The 21,385-nt window shown below is 48.0% G+C and overlaps 1 protein-coding gene across 1 annotated transcript in view; it reads right to left on the bottom strand.

Annotated features, from left to right (window-relative positions):
* The window catches only part of LOC126548004 (soluble guanylate cyclase 88E-like), a 215,781-nt gene extending 199,129 nt beyond the window's left edge, over nucleotides 1–16,652 (bottom strand). The window contains exon 1 of the mRNA XM_050196075.3: nucleotides 14,589–16,652. The gene's annotated coding sequence lies outside the window, so the exon portion shown is untranslated. The remainder of the gene's footprint in view (nucleotides 1–14,588) is intronic.
* Nucleotides 16,653–21,385: the final 4,733 nt, after the last annotated feature.

The raw sequence follows: 21,385 nt of genomic DNA, 5'->3' as shown, positions 1-21,385 counted from the left end.
CAGCTCGGCTTACTCCTTATAATGTTTGTGAAGGGAGCAACTCAATGAATACTAGCTGCATTGCCAAAGATACTGCAAACGAATTCTTAAACGCTACGCACTGTCAAGACAAGTAAAATATGTATTTTTATATAAAAGGGTATACTCGTGTGTCTAAAAAATTATGCCGGAAATAATTTATATCAATTCTTTCAGGATTTTTGTATATTTAATAAGTAAAGAAAATATCACACGACCTTTAGAACTATATCAGTTCGAAACCAGCAAAGCAGTGCATGCCGCTGACATGAAAAATGTAAAGGCCATACAACTAACAAGTTGGGGACAAATATTTTAATGAAACTTTGCCATTCAAGAACCTTGTTTACATTTTTGTGCATATGCAACCGCCAGGGAAAAATCGCAATGACGCTGTCCTTCGTGCCAATGTATTGCGCAGGTGGAGCTGTCACCGGTCGTGTATTGTGAGCAATTGCACCGAAATTATAGTCGCAACAGAAAGCGCATATAAAAAGCAGCACTTCTGCAAAATATGCGAGGGCGAGTGAAATTAAACTGAGCAAACGCGAGTGTATGACAAATGAGGTACTTTATTTAAAGGTATTTTTAACCTGTTTAGGATAGATTGCTTTGCTTCGAATAGTGCACGAGGCGGCTGTCAACCTTATCGACCTGCGCATCCGTTTCTATGATTTTGGTCGCCTCCTTGACCTTCCCCGCGATGTGGGCTGACCCTTCTTCTATGTTCTCGATTTCCTCCATCTCCGTTGGTAACAGGCTACGGAAGGCATCCCAATCCGTAAAATTATGTTTTCTGGTGTCCTCCGAGGTGGAAGAAGCAACGACTGAATCGGCGCCTAAGGAAGAAGGCGGCGGAGCTGAATCGCGCCATCGAAGTCCATTGTCAGCTGCTCTGCACGCAACAGTGGAACGAAATCTGTAACGCTGCGGATGGGCAGATACATTGCGGCAAAACCTGGAACTTGATGCAGCATCTGCTCGACGAGACTAAAACAAAATCCCGACAACGCGGCCGCCTCGCAAAGATCATTCACGGAGCCGTCAAGGAAAACGGGGAATACGAAGTAATCAGACGCATAGACAGAAAGTACCTTCCGGTTACACCCACGGAAAGGCATCCCGAGTACGGCGGTCAAGCCAACGAGAAGCTCGACCGCGACATCAGCGTCGAGGAGGTGCGAGCGGCCCTGCACGAACTAAACCGCAAGTCGGCGGCCGGCCCAGATCACATCTCGAACAGAGCGCTCAAAAACCTCAGCAATGTGGCCATCGAAAACCTCACCGGTTATTACAACAAGTGCTGGAGGGCGGGGTCACTGCCCCAGCAGAGGAAGACTGCCAAGACCATCCTCATCCCCAAACCGGGCAAGCCGCCGAACACGGACAACCTCCGGCCCATCTCGCTCACGTCCTGCGTGGGCAAGGTGTTGGAGCACGTCCTCATGTGTAGGTGGCAGGATTACCTGGAGGAGTCGGGACTATACCCCACCACGATCATCGGGTTTCGGCGTTCCCTCGGCACTCAAGACGCGATGATTCTGTTGAAGAAAGATGTCATTGACGATGACACCCTAATGAAAGACAACAAGGTCATTCTGGGGCTGGACCTGCAGAGCGCCTTCGACAAGGTGAAGCACTCTGCGATCCTAGCCCCAGTGTCCAGACTCAACATGGGCGCAAGAAAGTACAATTACATCAATGACTTTTTGACGGGGCGGACTACCGAGCTCTGCGCCGGCGATCTACGGCTCCAAGAGAAGAGGCTCGGCAGTGTCGCGACCCCCCAGTGCTCGGTCATCTCGCCGTTGTTATTCAACCTCGTTATGATCGGGGTGGCCAAGCGACTCTCTCGCGTCGAGGGCGTCCGGCACACCATCTACGCCGATGACATCGCGCTGTGGGTTCCGGGAGGCAGCGATGGTCACATTGAGCGCACGCTGCAAGAAGCTGCAAGAAGACCAGCTGAACGGTTTCAGTTTGATCTGCTCACCGAGCAAGTCAGAACTGCTAGTGTTACCACCGAAGTACGTCAGACGTAACAAGAGCGAAGCGAGGGATTACGAGGCCATCAAGATCGTGACGAGGAACGGTCAAGTGATCCCGGAGGTCGACAAAATCCGGGTGTTCGGCGTGATTATAGACAAGCGACGGGGCAACGGCGAGACCATTTCCCGCCTTACAGCCAAGATTACCAACGCAATACGTCTCATCAAACGGGTTGCCCACCGCAAGGCCGGGATAAAGGAGGAAAGCTTGATTCGGCTTGTGCAGTCCTTCGTAATCAGCCACGTCACCTACGTTGCAGCTTTCCGCAACTGGATGCAGTGTGAAAAGAATAAGATCAACGCCCTGATACGCCGAGCTTACAAGGTGGCGCTCGGACTATTCGAGTGTACGAACACCAACAAGCTCCTGAGCTTGGGGGTACACAATACCCTTGAGGAAATTGCGGAAGCGCAACGGACCGCCCAGCTGGAGCGGCTTTCTATAACCGAAGCCGGCAGGCGCATACTTCAATACTTGGGCTTCATGCCCGTGGCCAAAAAAGCGAGTAGCGACGTTTCTGTCCCGGACGGGACTCGGCACCGGATTCGGGCAGACCTCATCCCGAGAAACATGAACCTGGAGTTTAACAAGGAAGGAAGAGCGGCGAGGGCCAAGGCCCTCATCGACTTTCACGCCAAGAACGAGCACGCAAGGTTCGTGGATGCGGCAGAATACCAAGGAGACTGCGCGGCGTTCGTAGCTACCGTCATCGAGGCGTCGTCCGGCGCGACGAGGGCAGCGGCGAGCTTACGGGTCCGCGAGGGGTGTCATGCGGAGGAGGTTGCCGTTGCCCTGGCCATTGCCGACCCCGGGTGCCAGACGGTGTTGTGCGATTCGCGAAGTGCAGTGCGGAATTATGCAAAGGGCAAAGTGTGTGGTGAGGCTGTGCACGTTCTGTGCTCGGCTGAGCTGCAACGAGAGAATCGGTATTTTAGAATCAAGTGGTTCCCGGCGCACGCGGGCAACGATGCGTCGGAGAAGCACGATAACCACAACGAGACGGCACATGCAGTGGCACAAGTGCTAACCAACCGCGCCGCTGCAACCGACCGTCCAACGTGGTGTAGTGCCAAGGACCGCATGACGACGTTCAACGAACTTACACAGTTTCACCGCCTGGCTCGAAGGACTTTCCCACCCCCGCACCCGGGGCTGAGCCGAGCGCAGGCGGGGCTGTTCAGACAATTGCAAACTGGTTCCTTACCCACCCAAGTGTTAATGGCTCATCTATACCCGAAATTATATGTGAGTGATGTGTGCCGCGTGTGCCAGCGGGAGAGGGCCACCCTGACGCACATCCTATGGGATTGCTCCAAGTTCCCAGACGAAGCTTCGACAAGTACAACGATTCCGCCGCGACTCGCAGCTGCGGCGGAATGCTACGACCACGAAAGCCAAACCTGGGCCGTCCAGCAGATATCGGCGGCTCTTGAAAGACAAAGGCCGAGCGAAACCGACGGAACGTTGCCCCTCAGGGCGACCTACCGCGGGAGTAACACGCGCTGGAGTTGAGTAGAGACCACCCGCTGAGAAGACGTCAGGGCCCGCGTCACGGCGCCATTTAGTCATGGTGTCGTTCTGCAGGCGACTACATGAAGTTTTTTCTCTCTCATTTAAAGGTATTCTCATTGAGCATTTAGACATTTGTCCCACTGACTAACGAGTCGCATGATTCCCGTCTCAAAAAACTCTGTGGGTTGCTGCTTCAAAAAGTCCGTAACTGACTCTTTCACGTCATCGCCTGACACGAATCTGGTTCCCTTGAGCTGTTTCTTCAATTTGCCGAAAATGTGAAAGTCGCAAGGCGAAATGTATGGGCTGTGTGGCGGATGTTGCAGCGTTTCCCACTTGAACTTTGCCAGTTTTGTGTTACTTTATCAGCGATGTGGGGACGGCCATTTTCGTGGAGGAAGATGACTCCATTCGTCAATTTTTCACGTCGTTTGTTCTAGGCTGCAACACGTATCCGATACGGCGTCTCACAATATCAAAAACGATCGATAGCCTCTCCAGGTTTAGCAAATTCGATCTGTAATGGCCAGTGACGATCGAAAAATAAAGTCAACAACACCTTTCCGGGGGAAATAACTGCTTTTGTTTTCTTTGGGGGTGGTGAATTCAAATGTTTCCATTGTAAACCTTGCCCCGTGTTTCAGGCTCGTAATAGTCGCACCATGATTTATCCCCAGTCACAACTGCAGACAAGTCGCCACCCTAATTCTAATACCGGATCAGATGAGTTAAGGCCACGCCGAACCTCTCCGTCTTCATGCTGTGGTTCAAAATCTTGGCCATCCATTGCGCACACAAGGGCCGATAACCGAGATGTTCATAAATTATGGTGTGAACCGAACCATGACTGATGTTCACACACTGTGTCAGTTCATCGATTCTTATCCCCCTTCTTGTCAAATCAGCTCATCAACGTCTGCAATTGTGTTGAGGGTGATTGTACGGTGGCTTTGACGCGGTCTTGGATCGTCTTTGCAACTTTCACGTCCTTTGAACAGTTTACTCCAACGATTCACAGTGGCCATTGGAACGCAATGTTCAACGTACACGGCAGCGATACAGCGACTAATTTCTTTTTGGGAAACACGTTCAGCTGTCAAAAACCTCACGACACCACGCTTTTCAACTTTTGGAGCGTTCATTATGTCACGCAACCATGTTAAGCCTTGTGTATGAGAGCAATAAAGAATATGTTACTCACACCTGCGCGTCAGTTTGTAAATGAGATGCTTGTGTGCTACGTGCATGCCTCGCAGATAACGCACCGAACCATTATTGCGCGGGGTGGCTCGGTTCACTTTCATTTGACTAGCCATCATGCATTAGAAATACGAAGATACAATGGAATATGCAAATGCGAAGATACAGCTTGATAAATGTCAAGAAAGTGTCACTGGAAAAGTTCACTGCACGTATGCACAAAACCTCGCAACAAGATATTTAATATGCGTATAAGTCTCCAATAAATCTATAGATCTAAGAAAAAGTCACTTTACATAATGCGTGAAACAAGACAAATAAACATGTTGCGAAATCACAGATCACAGAATCCTAAGGCCCGCCCGCCCTCCCTCCCTTCACTCCCGCTGATGTATCGCGCACGACGGAAGGCGGCGCCCTTGCTCCTCGCTTTTCTCCCTTGCGCACACAAGACTAAGCCACCGTCGTCGGCTCATCCAAAGCACCCTCCCCCTTCGCTTTCACTCGCACATACAGCATGCGGCGCGCAGTCACGATGTTATCGCCTTTGGACTTCATACGGAACATGAAGATGACGGCAGGAATGCGCCTGGAATGTCCATACAATTGCTATCGCAATAATATAATAAGAGTATCCGGCAACTGAAGGGCCTCGTGGGCCATTACTTCCCGTGAAAGAAGTAACAAAATCGAACTTTCACCATGCGACAATTCGCTGCGCCGCAACAATGTCTTTTTTACGCAAAGGAACGCATGTCGGCCACAATCGAACGCCTGCTTTGGGCACCTCTAATGTGGCTATCGAAGGGATATTGAAGAAAACGTGAGACATTTGGTGCTCGGTATCCTACACCGGCGAGACAAGACTTTCCGGAGAGGCTGCTCTCAAGTGAACGCGTTGCAATACGTCGAGTCCCCACGGTGATGCCGGCCAGCGACCATTGTTTCTTTTTCTCGTCTGCTAGCCAGAAAGCGTCCAAAACACTGCAGGCGAAAACCCATTCGACCAGAGAAAAACGAACACGCATCGAAGTGCGCCGCGCGGTGGTCGGGGCAACACGAGAAAAACGCATGCGCTTTGGCTGGCTCTGGCAGCCCGCGGGTAGCGAGAACAAGAAAATTGAAGAGGCTCAATGTGTCCTCGCGACTAAAAGTAGAAAAATATAAATAAGAACGTAGTTACCTTTGCTGGCTTTAGTGTCTTGACACGCATGCTGTGGCGCAGGTAAAAAAAAGTTTTATTTTTTCTGTGACATGACGGCACAAATGAACCACCACAACACTTCGTCTCATCGGACCTCGCTGTCTGCTTTGTCAACTTGTCTGACAGTGTGTTGAATTGGTTTGTCTCGTTATATGGTACGATGTAGGACTTTAGAAAAGTCAATGCACCTTTGGCGTCAAATCTTTATCATCATCATCATCATCAGCAGCAGCAGCAGCAGCAGCAGCAGCAGCATAGTTACGCCCACTGCAGGGCAAAGGCCTCTCCCATACTTCTCCAACTACCCCGGTCATGTACTAATTGTGGCCATGTTGTCCCTGCAAACGTCTTAATGTCATCCGCCCACCTAACTTTCTGCCGCCCCCTGCTACGCTTCCCTTCCCTTGGAATCCAGTCCGTAACCCTTAATGACCATCGGTTATCTTCCCTCCTCCTTACATGTCCGGCCCATGCCCATTTCTTTTTCTTGATTTCAACCAAGATGTCATTTACCCGCGTTTGTTGCCTCACCCAATCTGCTCTTTTCTTGTCTTTATAATAGCATTTAATCCACAAGGTTCCGGAATTGAAAATCTAAAGCATGACTTTGGAAATGTTACTGCACCTTTCGCATCAAAAGTTTATGAGAACTTTATAACCATGAAGTTTCGGAATTAAAATCTATGCTTTCCGTAGATACCGTGGCCACCGCGAGATGCCGCGACGAACCCACTCGCCATCAGCACGCTCTTGAAACTTTGTGCTCGGATGGGGCTTCTTGTGTTATGTGACTCCCGGTGCATGCGCATTGCCGCAAAATCCGGCCCGAGTTCGCAATATTAGCGCTGACAATTCTTTTCGAGCGTGAAATAGAAATTCTAGACAAAATCCTGAATGATTTCCGGCCCTGGGGGTTGTTTTGCTCGGCGGCGCATGACAGCACAAAAAAATTTCGGGAAGGAGCTGGAGCCCCACAGCCCTCCCCCTCCCCCCTCTTCCCCCAGCTACGCCCCTTAAAGAAGGTGCTGGAGCCGTCGAAACGGTGAGGGCCGCGCAAGGCAGAAGAGCTTTCCGGAATTTCTCCGAGGCGGTGTCCCTATTCCTTGCTGCTCGCATTTTACTTAAGTTTTAACTAGTTGTTTAGATTGTCTCTTGACTTAATTGCTCACGAATTCAGTGAGAAGAAGTGTAGCGACTTACGAGCCCATTGAAACCAGGTACGAAGCCTTCTTTGCCTTTTCCCTCGGAGTGTCTCCAAACACTACGGCTGTAGGCAGCCGAGAACGGCGGCATGAGCCCTATGACCACCAGCGTATTTTGAAACATATGAGTGCAACACAGGAGAGCGTCAAGTATTCTGCCAACACACGCCATGCGCAGACATCATCAAGCCGGCACGGCTTCTCCTTGAGCATCAAGGCGCTGACGGCTCGCCTCCGTTTCGCCACAGATTAAAAAGGTTCAACCAGTATTTAAAAAAAAGCAAATTCATTTTCAGTGATTGCAACCAATGATTGGCTGCATGCATAAACATAATGCATAAGCCAACCATCGGTTGCAATCACTGAAAATGAATTTGCTTTTTTAAATACTGGTTGAACCTTTTTAATCTGTTTTTAATTTGTTTCTGTTTTACTGACAACTCTTGTTGCACATGCTCAGAGCTGATAGCTGGGGTATATATTGACACGTGTACTTATCTTTATCGGGCGACCACGTTTCGCCACCTAAGAAATGTAATCGCAAAGCGCGGGACGCGCCTGCATGTATCCGAAGTTTCTGGAAAGTTATCGATACTTCTACCCGGCTATCTGTTGTCGCCGAACGTTGTGTTATCTGATTTCATCGTGTAACGCGAATGGTGTAGAACTTTGTGGAAGGTACGCGGGTCCGAACGATTAGTCTGGAACATTCGACGACTGCTCTATAAAAGCCGACACGCTTGACTCGCTGATCAGATTTCCGACGATCGCCGACTGTGTTCGCCGCTTTCGTTGTGCTATAAGTGTAGCCTGTTTTGTGGGCACAGGTTCGCCCAATAAAATCTAGTTTTGCCTTTCACAGTATTGCTACTGTGTTCTTAACGTCACCACCACGTGACAATATGTTGTGTATCTTTCCGAAAATAAAACAGTTGGGAGTAAGCGCTCGTGTGTCCCCCTTCACTGTGTCGCTTGTCAATTGTGCGCGCAAAATATTTCACTATGGGGGAGTGATCAATGTGATGCCTGTGGGAATATCGTTCAATGCGTCGCGGAAATTTGAAATCTATCAGTAATGAATGGTGAATCTGTGACATTTACGCGAGGATATCGCTACGCCAGTTGCACAGCCGTAACACTGTACTCTAATGATTTCGTTGCCGCGTCTGTTGGATGGACAACAGACGCGGAAACATGTGGAAGCAATCACTCACCAATTTTTATATCACATCCACGATTAAAAAGTACTGCGAAACGAAGATACATGGATATAACAACCTGGAAGCTCTGTCGTTAACGCTTGTCCAGTCGAGTGGATTGTGAAGCTAATGTAAAAAAAACTCACATCATGGATACAAGAAACAATGAAAGAAGTTTAGAACGACAGAAAGCTGAGCTAGTTGGTAAGGATTCATAATGCAAAAAAGGGCAAGGCGTGCAGACACGGACACAAGAGAAGAGAAGTGGAGTTCGTGTTTTCCGCTTCTCTTCTCTTGTGTCCATGTCTGCACGCCTTACTGCTTTCTGCATAATGAAACAAGTGCCCATTCCTGATGGGTACACATAAGTTGATGGAGAATATCAACTATTTAGAGCTGTAAGAAGAAGAGCAGAAAGAGTTATCACCGGAGTAGAAATATAGAAGCGTATAGTAGTTAGCAGCAAATCCACTCGGTCATGCGGAGATGAGTACAAAAATTTGGGGAAAAAAAATTGCGTGAATATTGCAATACGTTGCCTCCCTTGACACCAGTTCCACGAGTATGGGTGATTATTCCTGCATAAAGCGTCCCGGTTGTTCAAACACAGCCATTTCGTGCTCTCGCAATAGCCAAGGATACTTCAGTATCAGTGATTGCTAAGGAATTCTGCAAAGTTATAACTAGAACAAGCGTAGCTATTACTTGTGCGAAGTATCAATATTCAGTTGAAGTGGCAAAAGAAAAAGTTCCTGCAGGTTTTCAGTCACGGCATGAACAATTAGAGTACGAATTCTCTATCATTGAGCGAAAATATGCGCTTGTGTCTTGTAAGACGAAGACTGCTGCAGGTCCAGATTTTATGAAATAGAGTATGTTGCAAAAATGGGATATAATGGTCGATTGGCGCTTTTGGAGTTACTCGATGACTTGTGGAAAAAAGGAGTGTGTCCCTGACTCTTGGAAAACAGCACGTGTGATGCCTATATTGAAGCCTGGTAAAACTCCCCTTTCTCTTGAGTCTTTTCATCCAGTGAGTCTGACGAGCTGTTTATGCAAGGCCACGGAGAAAATGATTGACACTCACTAGGCTGCAATGGTGGTGTGATCAAATAGCAGCACTTCTCGATCACATGACAGGATTTCGAATGGGACGATGCACCATGGACGCAATTTTGGATATCGTTACCTATGTCGAACATGAACGATCTAGGGGAAATGTCACAATAGCGGTTAGTTTTCGACATTAAATGAGCCTTCGACACAGTCAGACATGCTCGTATATTGTGTGGCCGGCTGGAACTGGCAATCTCTTGAAAGGAGATACGATGGATATCCAACTTCTTGAAAGGCAGATCAATATTTATTTAAACAAAAGAAGAAAAAAGTTCCTCTCGTAATCTTATTCAAGGAGTCCCACCAAGGCAGTGTCTTAAGTCCGTTTCTCTTTAATTGTGTGGTGATGGATGTACGCGGAGATTTCCACCTGCACTACACTACTCTATATATGCGGGTGATGTTCGCATTTGGGCATCTTGTTCAAGTACCAGTCTTGTTCATCAGCTTTGCAAGAAGGACTCAACATTGTGGACAAATTCTTAAAGGAAAGAGGAATGGAACTGTCTTACAGTAAGACGGCTGTGTTGCCTTTCACCAGACGACACCTAAAGGATTTTCAGCTGTGCCTTGAGGGACAACCTTTAGACATAGTGAAACAACACAAATTTCTGGGGGTTATACTAGACACGCAACTTTGTTGGCATTATCCCGTTAAAACTATCGAAGAACAAATAAACTGATTAATAAATGTTCTTCGCCGCATAGCAGGCACGACATGGGGAGGGTTGGTTTCATCCTTACTAAAAGTACATAATGCACTTATGAAGCAAAAGATGGCATATTCTTCACCTGTTCTGCATGGAATCTGTCGTTCATCTGAAGAGAGACTTCAACGATTAACAGCTAGGAGTCTTAGAGTATGTTTAGGCGTTCCTCGAGGAACCTCAAGCACCTTAGTAATTGCAGAGGTACGTTTCCCCATTTTCTATTATGAGAACGGCTGAAACCTATCGACCCTACTTTCGCGTTTCAGTGCAGCACAAAAAGCACCCACTAGCAATCGCGCTTATTGAGAAATACAGGGCGAACATCAATGTGGTGAGTCAGGAGCATAAAAATCTACTACTCGTTCACAAATTCTAGTTCCCAGATACCTCCTACCCTCCATGGCGACTCGTCCCTCCAGAAGTCGAACTTTCCGTTGAAGGAATTATTCGCAAACGAGCTATGTTTATGCTAGCAGCACAACAACTGGCGTTATGCCAGATATACTTTCGATACCATGGCTATATTCAAGCGTATACAGATGGTTCTTGCCAAACAAATTCTTCTAGAGCTGCCTTTATCATTCCTTAATGGAACCAAATAAAGACGTTTTAACTGTCTCACACGAAATAATCAGCAACAGCAAAACATTTTGCAATATTGTCCTTGTTACGATACATAAATTCAATGCGAAAAAGGGAACAATGAGTCATCCTTTCTGTCTCGCAGGCAGCTTTGTCTTCACTTCATGGTGACATCAGCAATTCGCAAAACATGGCGTTACTTTCGAAGACAATAAAGGAACTCACAAAAGCAAGTGAAGGGAATCGCACAATAATGTTTCAATGGATACATGGCTACTGCAATATCTCTGGAAATGTTGCAGCAGACAAGGAAGCTGGACAACCTCATGTTAATAATGCTGATCATGGTCTCCCTCTAACGCAATGCGAATTGCGCCACATGGTAAGATGGATTTGAGCCAGTGGTTGCAAAGCGACATGGTTTGATCAGAACTCGAAATCTTCAGATTTATTTCACATTGACCCATCACTTCAATTTAAGATCCCGCCCACATTAGTCCAACCAGAGCCTTTGAAGTGCTCATTCACCGCCTGCGGCTTGGTACCACGTACACAAAACACGTTTTGTGTACGTCGTAGTCCGGAATTCACTTGTGGCCACGCGTATGAGGATGCATATCATCTTCTGGTAGAACGTCCGCGACACGACACACCCGGACAACGCCTAGAACGTGACTGAGTGATATTAGACCATAGGCCTTACAGCCTCAGAAAGATCTTGGGTCCATGGCGAACATACTCATTGCCAAGACGAGCGTTACTCGCCCATAAAAGATTCTTAGACGCGAGTAATATTCTCGGAAACTATTGAGTAGAGTGCTTAAATATGATAAGCTCATTCTAGGGCATTTTTTAAACCCGACTCTGCCCAATTCAATTAATTTGAACCTAATTTGTGCTTTCTTATGTGCCCTGATTTTACTGTAGTTATGTGACTGGACTTTGTGTTGCTGTGTTTCTAAGTTGACTTTCAGTTTTAGTGACATTAGTGTACTTATGTGAGTGGACTTTGTGTTATTATGATTTAGAGTTGACTTTTAGTTTTAATGAGTTGAAGTTAATTATTTTTTAATCTCTATATGAAAAGGAGAGGCCGGCACCAAGTAGAGGAGACAACATCTGCTAAGTACCATATAATAAAAGAATAGCTTGCCGAGCCAGAATAAGGTCCGACGGCTCAAAACAGAGAAATTACGACTTCGTCGGAAAGGTCGCTGCAGAATACGGGTGGAAGAACTGACGTCGTCGGAGGAATATCCATGTCTTCCTTGACGACGAGTTTGCTTCGAGACTGATGGGTCTTTTTCACGGGTTCGTCATGCAGCGGCAAGAGCTCTAGTTCAGCGCGGGCGCAGTCGATTACGGCGTTGTTACGCGAGAGAAAGTCCCAGTCAAGTATGATATCCTGAGAGCAGGATGCCAGGACGATGAACTCAACGATGTAGTGAACGCGCTCATAATGACACGGGCAGTGCAAGCGGCAAAGGCCTGAACGGGCAAAGGCCTGAACGCAGGAAAAGTCCACTAAGAGACGTTAACACTTTTCGGAACTTACGGCAAAGGATTGCGTCAATAACGGAAATCACAGCGCCAGTATATGCAAGAGCATATATATGCACGCGCAGCGCCCACGAAACCTTCAAGAACGTTCGGCGGAAAAGGGTGAGGACTTCGGCGTTTCGACAGCAGCGTTGTTCCATGGAATTGTATTCATTACGGAAGAACCGCGAAACCAAGATGAGGCACCACTATCGACGAGGTCAGTCTTCGGAAACGAAGCTTCTCAGGTGCGCAGCGTTCTTACCACTTTCTATCCCGTTCTTGAGTTGCTCCTGCTGCTAGAAGACGGACTTTGCCCGATGTTTTTTTTTATTATTATTATTCAGCATAGTGTGTGCGTGTTTTTTTTTTTTTTTTTTTTGTGCAAGTGTAAGTTACAGTGGGCCTACATTGGGAGTCGTATTTTCGTGCAATAAAGAAAAGAAAACGAGGCTGTGCGATAGCACCGTGGTTAACGTGTACAGCTCCCGGCTGCACATGCCTGCAGGGGCATGAGTGAGTTTGAGTCGCGGGTGGGTAAAGCGTTTCTTTTTCTTTTCGCCCTGAGGTGTGGGCGAAGCTGTGGTGCCCAGGCGGCGGGCGACTGTGAGCGTAACGGAAATGAAGGACGTGCGGAAACAATAAACCCAGTTTCGAGCATTGTTAACAGTTGTCGCTGTAAAACAGAAAATTGTCGGAGAAACAGCAATACATGCATAGCTCCATTACTCGAGCGCAAATTCCGCACTAGCCGATCCCTAAAGAGAAACCAGCGGTGGTCAGGAGGCGCTACAGTTCTTTCAGTGTGCAACTGAAGATTGCTGACGCCGTCGGAATAGGAATTCCACAAAAATGGGACTGCATATTGAAAGATAAGCGATGTGTGAATAGATCACCGCGATGCGTTTGGCCAAGCCTAGTCCACGGGCATGCACGTTGCGAGGAGCCACGAGCACACCGGTACCCGGTGAGATTAGAGGCTGGGTACATTAGCCTCAAGATGAGTGATAAATTTGCATGCGCTCAAATGCGTTGAACCACTGACCTGGTTGCCAGTTACGAAGAGGGACGTATATATAACGCCGGCTTCTGTACATATGAGCGGCTAGTAATGGCCATGCAGAAGACAAACAACGCCCGGAGTTAGCGCGCATACCACTGCACGAGGTCATCCTTCGAGGCGTTGTCTCTGCCAATGAAGACTGATTGCAGTATCAGAGACAACGCAATCGGAACGACCCGCTGGGAACGAGGCAGCCACGGAGGGAGAAGCTATTAACTATCGAGCGAACCGTCGCCCTTCGCGGCATTAACTACCAGCGGAACTCGCACAGCTCATATTGTTGACGAGTTCACGTAGCGGGGGAGGAGGTGACCCGCCCCCCGACAGGATTCCTCCATCATCTTCTCTGTTGATCGCGCCACGTATAAAGTCATGGCAAGAACGAGGAGTGCCACAAGGCTGGCTCCTTTATTAAGCTTCCGGACGATCGCTTCCGGCGGATGAAATTATCGCACACACGTGACCCGTAGCGTTAGCGTTTTGTGTACAACATAGCTACACCATGAGTAGGTGCGCACTCTATCTGGAAAGGCTCGATTTTTCTTACTTCTCCCTTTTTATTCCCATGTTTCGTTTACTTTTACTTTTCCAGCTCTATGACTCCGTTAAGTATATCAATGTAAGCAGAAGGTCTTTCGATAGCCGCGCCTTTCTTATAATGCTGTTCTTGGAGTAGGAAACAATCGAAGCAGCGGAACATTTTCGACTTTGGACGACAAACACTAAATTAGAGCGATATTAACGATTTCGGGTACTTGGCGTGCATCACAAGAAGGTGTTTTGACAAAACGTCGCCTTATTTTTACGTCTGCGCTACACCGACCGAGCGTCAAAACATTTCTCGCGCTTTCATTACACGCACCCGGTTGCCGAAGTTCGCGCAGACTTGTCTGGTCATCGTAAAACAATTTCATTTCTGGTAATTAGCGCCCGATGCTCAGAGAAAGCAGATTTATCCTTCGAAATACTTATCTCGGTACAAATTTCGCGGTTTGCACTTTTCCCATGTGTGAGAGCATTTCTTTTCCTAAATCGTTGTCGTAAAACTTACTGGACCGAGTCCTTGCAGGACCCACGCAATAAAGTATCGAGGTCCCGGTGCCCCGAGCATTCATGATATACGCCGGCAAAGGAGCACTTGGCGCTGTGCTAACAGCGCACAGTAAAGAAGGAGAGCTACGTACGTGAACCCACCTTTATGAGAGCATGGCTCGCTAGAGATGCCCGGTAAACCCAAGAGGCGCGCGGGCGGGAGATGTTGTCACGAAGGTATGCACTCGGCTAGACGCGCACGACAGGGGCGCGAAAGTACCCGATGCGCGCCACGAGGGAGCCAGTGGTGCGTGCGTCGAGGAGCAAAAGAGGGAGCAGGAGGAAGGCGCGCATGCGCAGAGACGCCGCTACTGCATCATTTTTTTTTTTCTCCCCCATTCCACTCCCTTCGCAGGCCTGACCTTGTTTCCTTGCCGTTCCACGAGGGTGTGTCTGTCGAAGGACGCAGGAATAAAGGGAACGACAGCCAGTTGTAGTGTATGTATATCCACATGCACGCCCGACAGTGTCCCCGAAAGCAAAAGTTCATCTTGATACCTGAGAGTAAATAAGCGGACTGCGTTTTTTTTTCTTTTTCTTTTTAATGTTACCATTTTGAGTTTTACAAGACAGTATCGTGTTACGGCTATGTTACTGGAAAACGTTCCTGGAAAGAGGTGATGACGTTCTTCTTCGTTTTTATCGCTGATAAGCTACATGCGGTGCCTGATATTCGTAGTCTGTCCCATTCTGGTGTATATACTTCGAGAATATCACAGTAATTTATTGGCAACAGTCGTGGTATGTGACCGATTACACCGAGTCTCCAATTTTAGAGTTGCCACGCCTTAATGACTAGTAGATTTGTGTCCCAGCTATGTCATACATATCTGCAAATTTTTACCGAAATCTAAAATGTTGAAGCCCAGTTCACTAATGTTTGGCACTGCTTCCGCGCGGACTTTCAGAATCTCTCTTTACAGGCAGTTCACATTGCACTCAAGTGGACGCTTCAAGTCATTTATGGCCTAACGTTCCCTTTCATGTTCCGTGAAACTACTCCCCGTTACTGCTGCGTACCACGCTGCGCGCTCTTTCACAGATGTCGCGATATGTCCATTAGGCACATCTCTTTCCAGCTGACGCAGGCGCACAAACAAAACAAAAGGTGAGGGCTGACCCGGTTTTTGCAACGGTGCTATAACTTGCTTAGCCCATTTGCAAGCGACGAGATGGCAGACATTTCCTGCGAACGCAGCTCTCGGAACTCATGAGTGAATGACTTAACGTGTTCCGCTGGCAACCGGAGGGCGCTGCAGAATGCGATAAGTAAGTTTTCGAAACTTACTTATCGCAATCGCAAGTAACCACTTCCGCCATGCTCTTTACGGGAAATTAAGTGTAAGCACTTTCGGAAATAAAGCTCATATGAGGCAAAGAGTAGCGCACTTCATTCCTTGACTTGTTTTTTTTTTTTTTTTTTTTGCTGAACACAAGAGCCATGCACTCAGGCAAAGGACCCCAAGGGACCACACTACGGCGGCGATGAGGTCACCGCCATTGGAATGTCCTGTCCGGTCGTCGAGGAATTGGTGTGCGAACTTTTGTGACAAAATGTATGTATGTACGTATGTATGTATGTATGTATGTATGTATGTATGTATGTATGTATGTATGTATGTATGTATGTATGTATGCATGTATGTATGTATGTATGTATGTATGTATGTATGTATGTATGTATAAAAATGTCGGACATTTCTGACACCATCGAGAATGTTGAATGTCTCAACGAACTCTTAACGCACAAAATGCACCAGCTTCCCCCCAAAACATGCTTAACTAAAAAAAGAAATTCTGCGTGTTATTTCTTAGCTGCGACAATGAAACAAATCAGGGAACTATGAAGCATTTTATCGCAAAGTCATAGCTAGGAGATGACAACGCAAAAGCGTGTAAGCGATAAGGAGAGTGGCATAAAAATTGCAAACACTCTGCGCCCGCTATGAGAGAAAATTGGCACTGTACCTAAAAGAAAAAAAAAATCCACACACAGATGCCGGTGCAAATTAACGCACGACTTCAGAATGACGGGCTTCCATTTGGTTTGCTCTTCTTATTTCGCTTGCACGTGTGCTTGATTCAGTTTCCGGAGAACAAGCATTCCTATAAGAAGAATTAAACTAAAGAAAGAAAAGCGGAAATGCAAGATGTGGCGTGGAACGACGTATATAATATACACCGTAACAGTTGGTTCAACATGTGAAGCAGGACCACTGAAATGCAATATTATAAACACGGTGCAAGAACAGTCTTCCGCGTTGACAATCTTGCGCAACGTTCCTTTCTTTAACGTTATTTGTCCTTTACTGGGACGCCACAACTGTCTCAGCGCGCCAGAACGCGCCTGACGGGGAAGTAGCGGACACAATGGGTCAAATAAAGGAAATGCGCACAAGATTGCAGTCCATTACCATTGTGGGACAAAATTAAACCCTAAAGGGCAAGCAAATTTTCAAAGTCAATGTCGTTTTGGATACTGACTTGGAACTGGCTACGTAGTCCCATAGAACAAGCAGCCCGTACAGGAATGCGGATGCTCATTTTCCCAGCTAGCGGAGGCGTGGCCGCCCTCTCCGATCCATCCACATAACGAACCGATACGACTGCTCGGCGTGAGAGATGCGCGCGAAGTGGCAGGAGGAGATGGAGCTTCGGACAGCTATTGGCACCACTGGAAGCCGCTGTCCTTTTGTCCTTGCGCTCATTTCCGGGCAACGCTTCCGGGCCAAGGCTTACGACTTCCGGTGGGATGGAATTGCGTCGCTACGTGCCCGTAAACAGAACGCGCTTACATTATATGGCTAAATTTGGGCTGGCGCGCGACCCACACGGCCTTCAACTGTGCGAGAGCGACAAGCGAAAATGCGCCGCCGTTAAAGGAACAATAAAGAAGGCAGCGCTCTGTTTTCCCAAGGCTTGAAGGTCAGTAGACTGACAGCAGTAAACACAGCTCGCCGTTTGGGGAGCTACCAACGAAGCGCGCGGAGAAGCATCGGCTGGGTGCGCGCGTGCTGCTCCAGAACGTGCGCGCCACCGAAGCGTCCCGAGATTGAGCAGTCCCCGTGAATGGCCGCCACTTCGGCGATATGAAGTCAGCGTTCAAGTGTCACCGCGTCTTGGGCCCCCGAAGTCTCCCAACGCTAAGCTGCGCCGATGAATGATCCCTGGCTTGTTGACCCGGATAAAAACGGCCCGCGATCGGCCCAAGAGGGGCTATTATCGAGGTTGATGCATGGTGGCTGCCGGGCGGGTTGGCCTTGGCGGCCAAAACCGCGCACATTGCATTATGCGTATACGACGGTGTCTTATTTGTCGTCACACACGCGCGCACCACTCACATATGCCTATTCAATCTCTCTCTTTCTCTCTCTTTCTCTCTCTCTCACACACACACGCGCGCGCGCGCGCACATTACGTTTGGTGCACGCTCCGCATAATGTAAGTCGACGCGCACTACCTTCGCTTCGTACCACTAAAAAATTGAAGCAAGTCAGAAGGGTTGTTTGCAGAAAACAAAAAGTCACAGTTTCGCCCGAAAGGCGAAGCATCGATTGCGATAGCAAATTAGCAGACAGCCATACGAAGTAAGACTAGTACTTTTATCAACTGTATAAACTTGTAAACATTCTCTTACTAACTAAATGAACAAGCATGGCGTCAGCGCGCACAGGCAAACATGCACAGCTCACACTCGATGACCGCACAAACTGGCTGTCAGAACGCTGGAGCGAGGAAGCGCGGCAGCAACTGCGAGCGAATTGACCTTCCTGCTGTCTATCGCTTCAACGCAAACTGAGCGGCGAGAACACAGCACACGCAAACCTACGAGCCATCGGCCCACCTAGACTCTGCAACCAAACCAGATCGCTTTTAAGATGAAGCCCTCGCGACCGCACGCGGCCGCGCCATATGCATTTGCTGCCAGATTACAACGCCCCCACGCGTTTTCAGTCGGCACTGTCGGCCATTTTTGGCACCATCATTCGATCACGCTGCCGACTATGACGGATTTTCGCGTAATGGGGCAAGTAATACATTCTTGGGCTAGCCAAAGCTTCTTGAGGAGGTAGCGCCTGGCATCGGGGTGGAACAAACTCGTGAAAAAGCATTTAACAGCAGTCAAACAATTAAATAGTAATACAAAAATAGCACAGAAGGAAAGACGAAAAAAAAATAAAAGGCAGATCCTATAATTAAATTCTGTTTTTATATGTGCGAAAATCAACATCTGATTATGAGAAACGCCGTAGTGGAGGACTCCAGATTAACGTTAACCATGTGAGCTTCTTTAATGTGCACCCAATGCACGGTACACGGGCGTTTTTGGATTGCGTCCCCGTCGGAATGGAGCGCTGCCGCCGGGTGTGAACCTGCGACCTGGTGCTCGGAAGTGCAACGCCAGGGCTACTGAGCTGCCTCAGCGCTTATGCCAGTCCTACGAAAACACTAAAACTCTGATGCACTAGAACCTCAGATACACCATACCCTTATAAATTCAAGAAATATTTTTAAAAGTATTATGAAGGGAAGTCATTTACCAAAATTTTCCAATTTTTTTTTGCTAGTACTTAGCGCAAAGGCTTCTGCAGGTAGCCTATTAACTATTTCAGACGCATAACAGGCTCTAATACGTTTGGCATACTAGTTACCTCCCCATGCACAATCAAAGGTGCGCTGGCCATACAGAACCTACATAACCGCTGGCACCAAAATAACTTACTGAACAGATGCAATAAATAGAGGCCGAGCATTAGGCCTACGCAGAAAATCGTGACGTTATTGTCTTTTTGCAAGCCATACATAACTAAGCTAAAATTCCTCTAAGCATACGGTCGGCTTTGCTTCACAATCACAAATGCCGTCAGCAGCATTGAAGCAGGCGGCATTATTGATTCCACGTCCGTGTATACTCAAGCGGAGATGCGGTGGTGGTTTTAAGGAAACGTATACATTTATTGCATCTATTTTGTTTCTCACTGTTTGTTTACTTTGTGTTCTTGTTAAATATTTATTAAGGTAGTTACGTATACGTATTAGCCCGAGTGGCGCCCTCTCGCGTATAGCGTCAGTGGGGGGACACCACTGCCGCGCAGCGGTAGCGCGCGCTACGTGAAGGCTACTTGACGTCGTCGGCCGACCTTACCTTCTCGAGTTTTGGGAAGTGTTATACTGCAGGCTTGTAGAAAAGTATCTAGGGAATGCTCCAGGACAATATACCCAACGAAATCAAGTGGAGTCGCTTGTCTACACTCTGAGTGTGGATTGCTCCCAGGTGTCGTCTACTAGCAATCAGTAGGTACACGTGCGTGTACGGCGTTAATTTCTCGTCATTGCTGTTCTGTTGTCGTGGCGCACTCATAATGATTTGTCGGCGCTTTCAAAGAGCAGCTGCTGCCCATTCCTGTGTTTCGCGTCGGCGTGGGTCCTCGGCGTCCTCCATTGACGTAACCGAGGGAACGAGCACAGCGAAGGATGGGAGATCGCATCGGGAGATGAAAGACGGCGATAGCGAAGACAGCGCGAGGATGAAAGCGGAGGAGGAGGATGCAGCAGAATCGTGACGCGGCAAGCGGAGGAGGAAGCTGTGGTGAAAGCGGGAGAAGAAAAGCGTAGTATCGCGCAAGACGGGCTACGAGTTGGCGCCAGAGTAGCGCTCCGTTGTCTGTTCACCGATGACATGCAGCGAGCGCGTCGACCGATACCATATATGAAAACAAAGCGCTGCATGAACAGAGGTCTGAATCGCGCCCACGAGTCAGTCGCGCGCGGCCTCTAGCAATCTGCCCATTAGTGAGGCAGTCGCGCCACTCTTGGGTCAGCTTGCAATGCATGTGCCGCACGAGGCAGATTGTCCGCGCCAGCCAATATATCGCGAAATGAAAACACGTGTAGAGCTGCGCTCAAATTTCGCATTCGGGAGCATCGTAATCGCTGGTGAATTTTATTGACGATGAACTGGAGCATTTGGCCTTCCGCTACTGTATATGCAGCGTAAAACTGTGCTCGTCTGTCCAGCGCGGGCTGCCTTTTCGTTCGCTCGCTCTGTTGGACACAGCTACTTCAATTTTGTTGCTGTCGAGCGCTTATTACTGGTACTTAAGGTCCGTAGTTTGCGTCAGCAAGCCATTGAATCACGAAGAAATTCATTACACTCAAAAGTAATGTATTTTTCTTCGCTGTATTCCCTGACAGAACGTGAGGCAGTGTTTCCTCGCGACCAAAGGAGTTTGTGCCCTAGCGATGACGTGGCCAGGCGACGTGGCCACTGCCTGGCGACTCGATCGTGGATTGGACTCGAGGAGGAGACGCGAGCCTCGCGATGGTGAGACTAATTCGTTGCGCCTGCATTCAACGTATGATTACAGTGCATTTGAACAGGAAAGTGATGCTCGGCAGACACAGGGACGTATTAACGCGACGCATGGGCACATCGAAGGCACTGCAATTGCACCAACCCGTTTTATACACCAACTGCACGCGATGAAGCTTTGGGAACAACAAACTTAGCGATGCTATATCCACTGCCATTTGCGACTGCCCTGTCAAGTGTTCTCGGCGTTCGCTGCTACCGGTACCGACTCCTGACAGAAAAAAAAAAAGCTCTAACATTTTAGGAACACTATGTGTTTTTGCTCACATGCTTACTATTTTCTTTCTCTCTCTCCTTATTTAGCGCACTGAATCTTGCATTCTCTAGTTAGAGGACGAAAATAAAATTAATTGTCAAGGCATTTGCTCGATGAGAAAAGAACATAGCAAATAACGGGCACAAGTCACTTCTGGTCATCAATCAATTTTTTTCCAAGCGTTAAAGAAAGCGCGCAAGACACGAAAAGTGCCGCGCGACTTGTCGAGCAGCACTTTTTGCGCGCTTTTCTGGCCTTCATCAGGCTTAT

The sequence above is a fragment of the Dermacentor andersoni genome, chromosome 1, assembly GCF_023375885.2.
Source record: "Dermacentor andersoni chromosome 1, qqDerAnde1_hic_scaffold, whole genome shotgun sequence".
Lineage (NCBI taxonomy): Eukaryota > Metazoa > Arthropoda > Arachnida > Ixodida > Ixodidae > Dermacentor > Dermacentor andersoni.
This window is presented reverse-complemented; position numbering and strand designations above follow the sequence as displayed.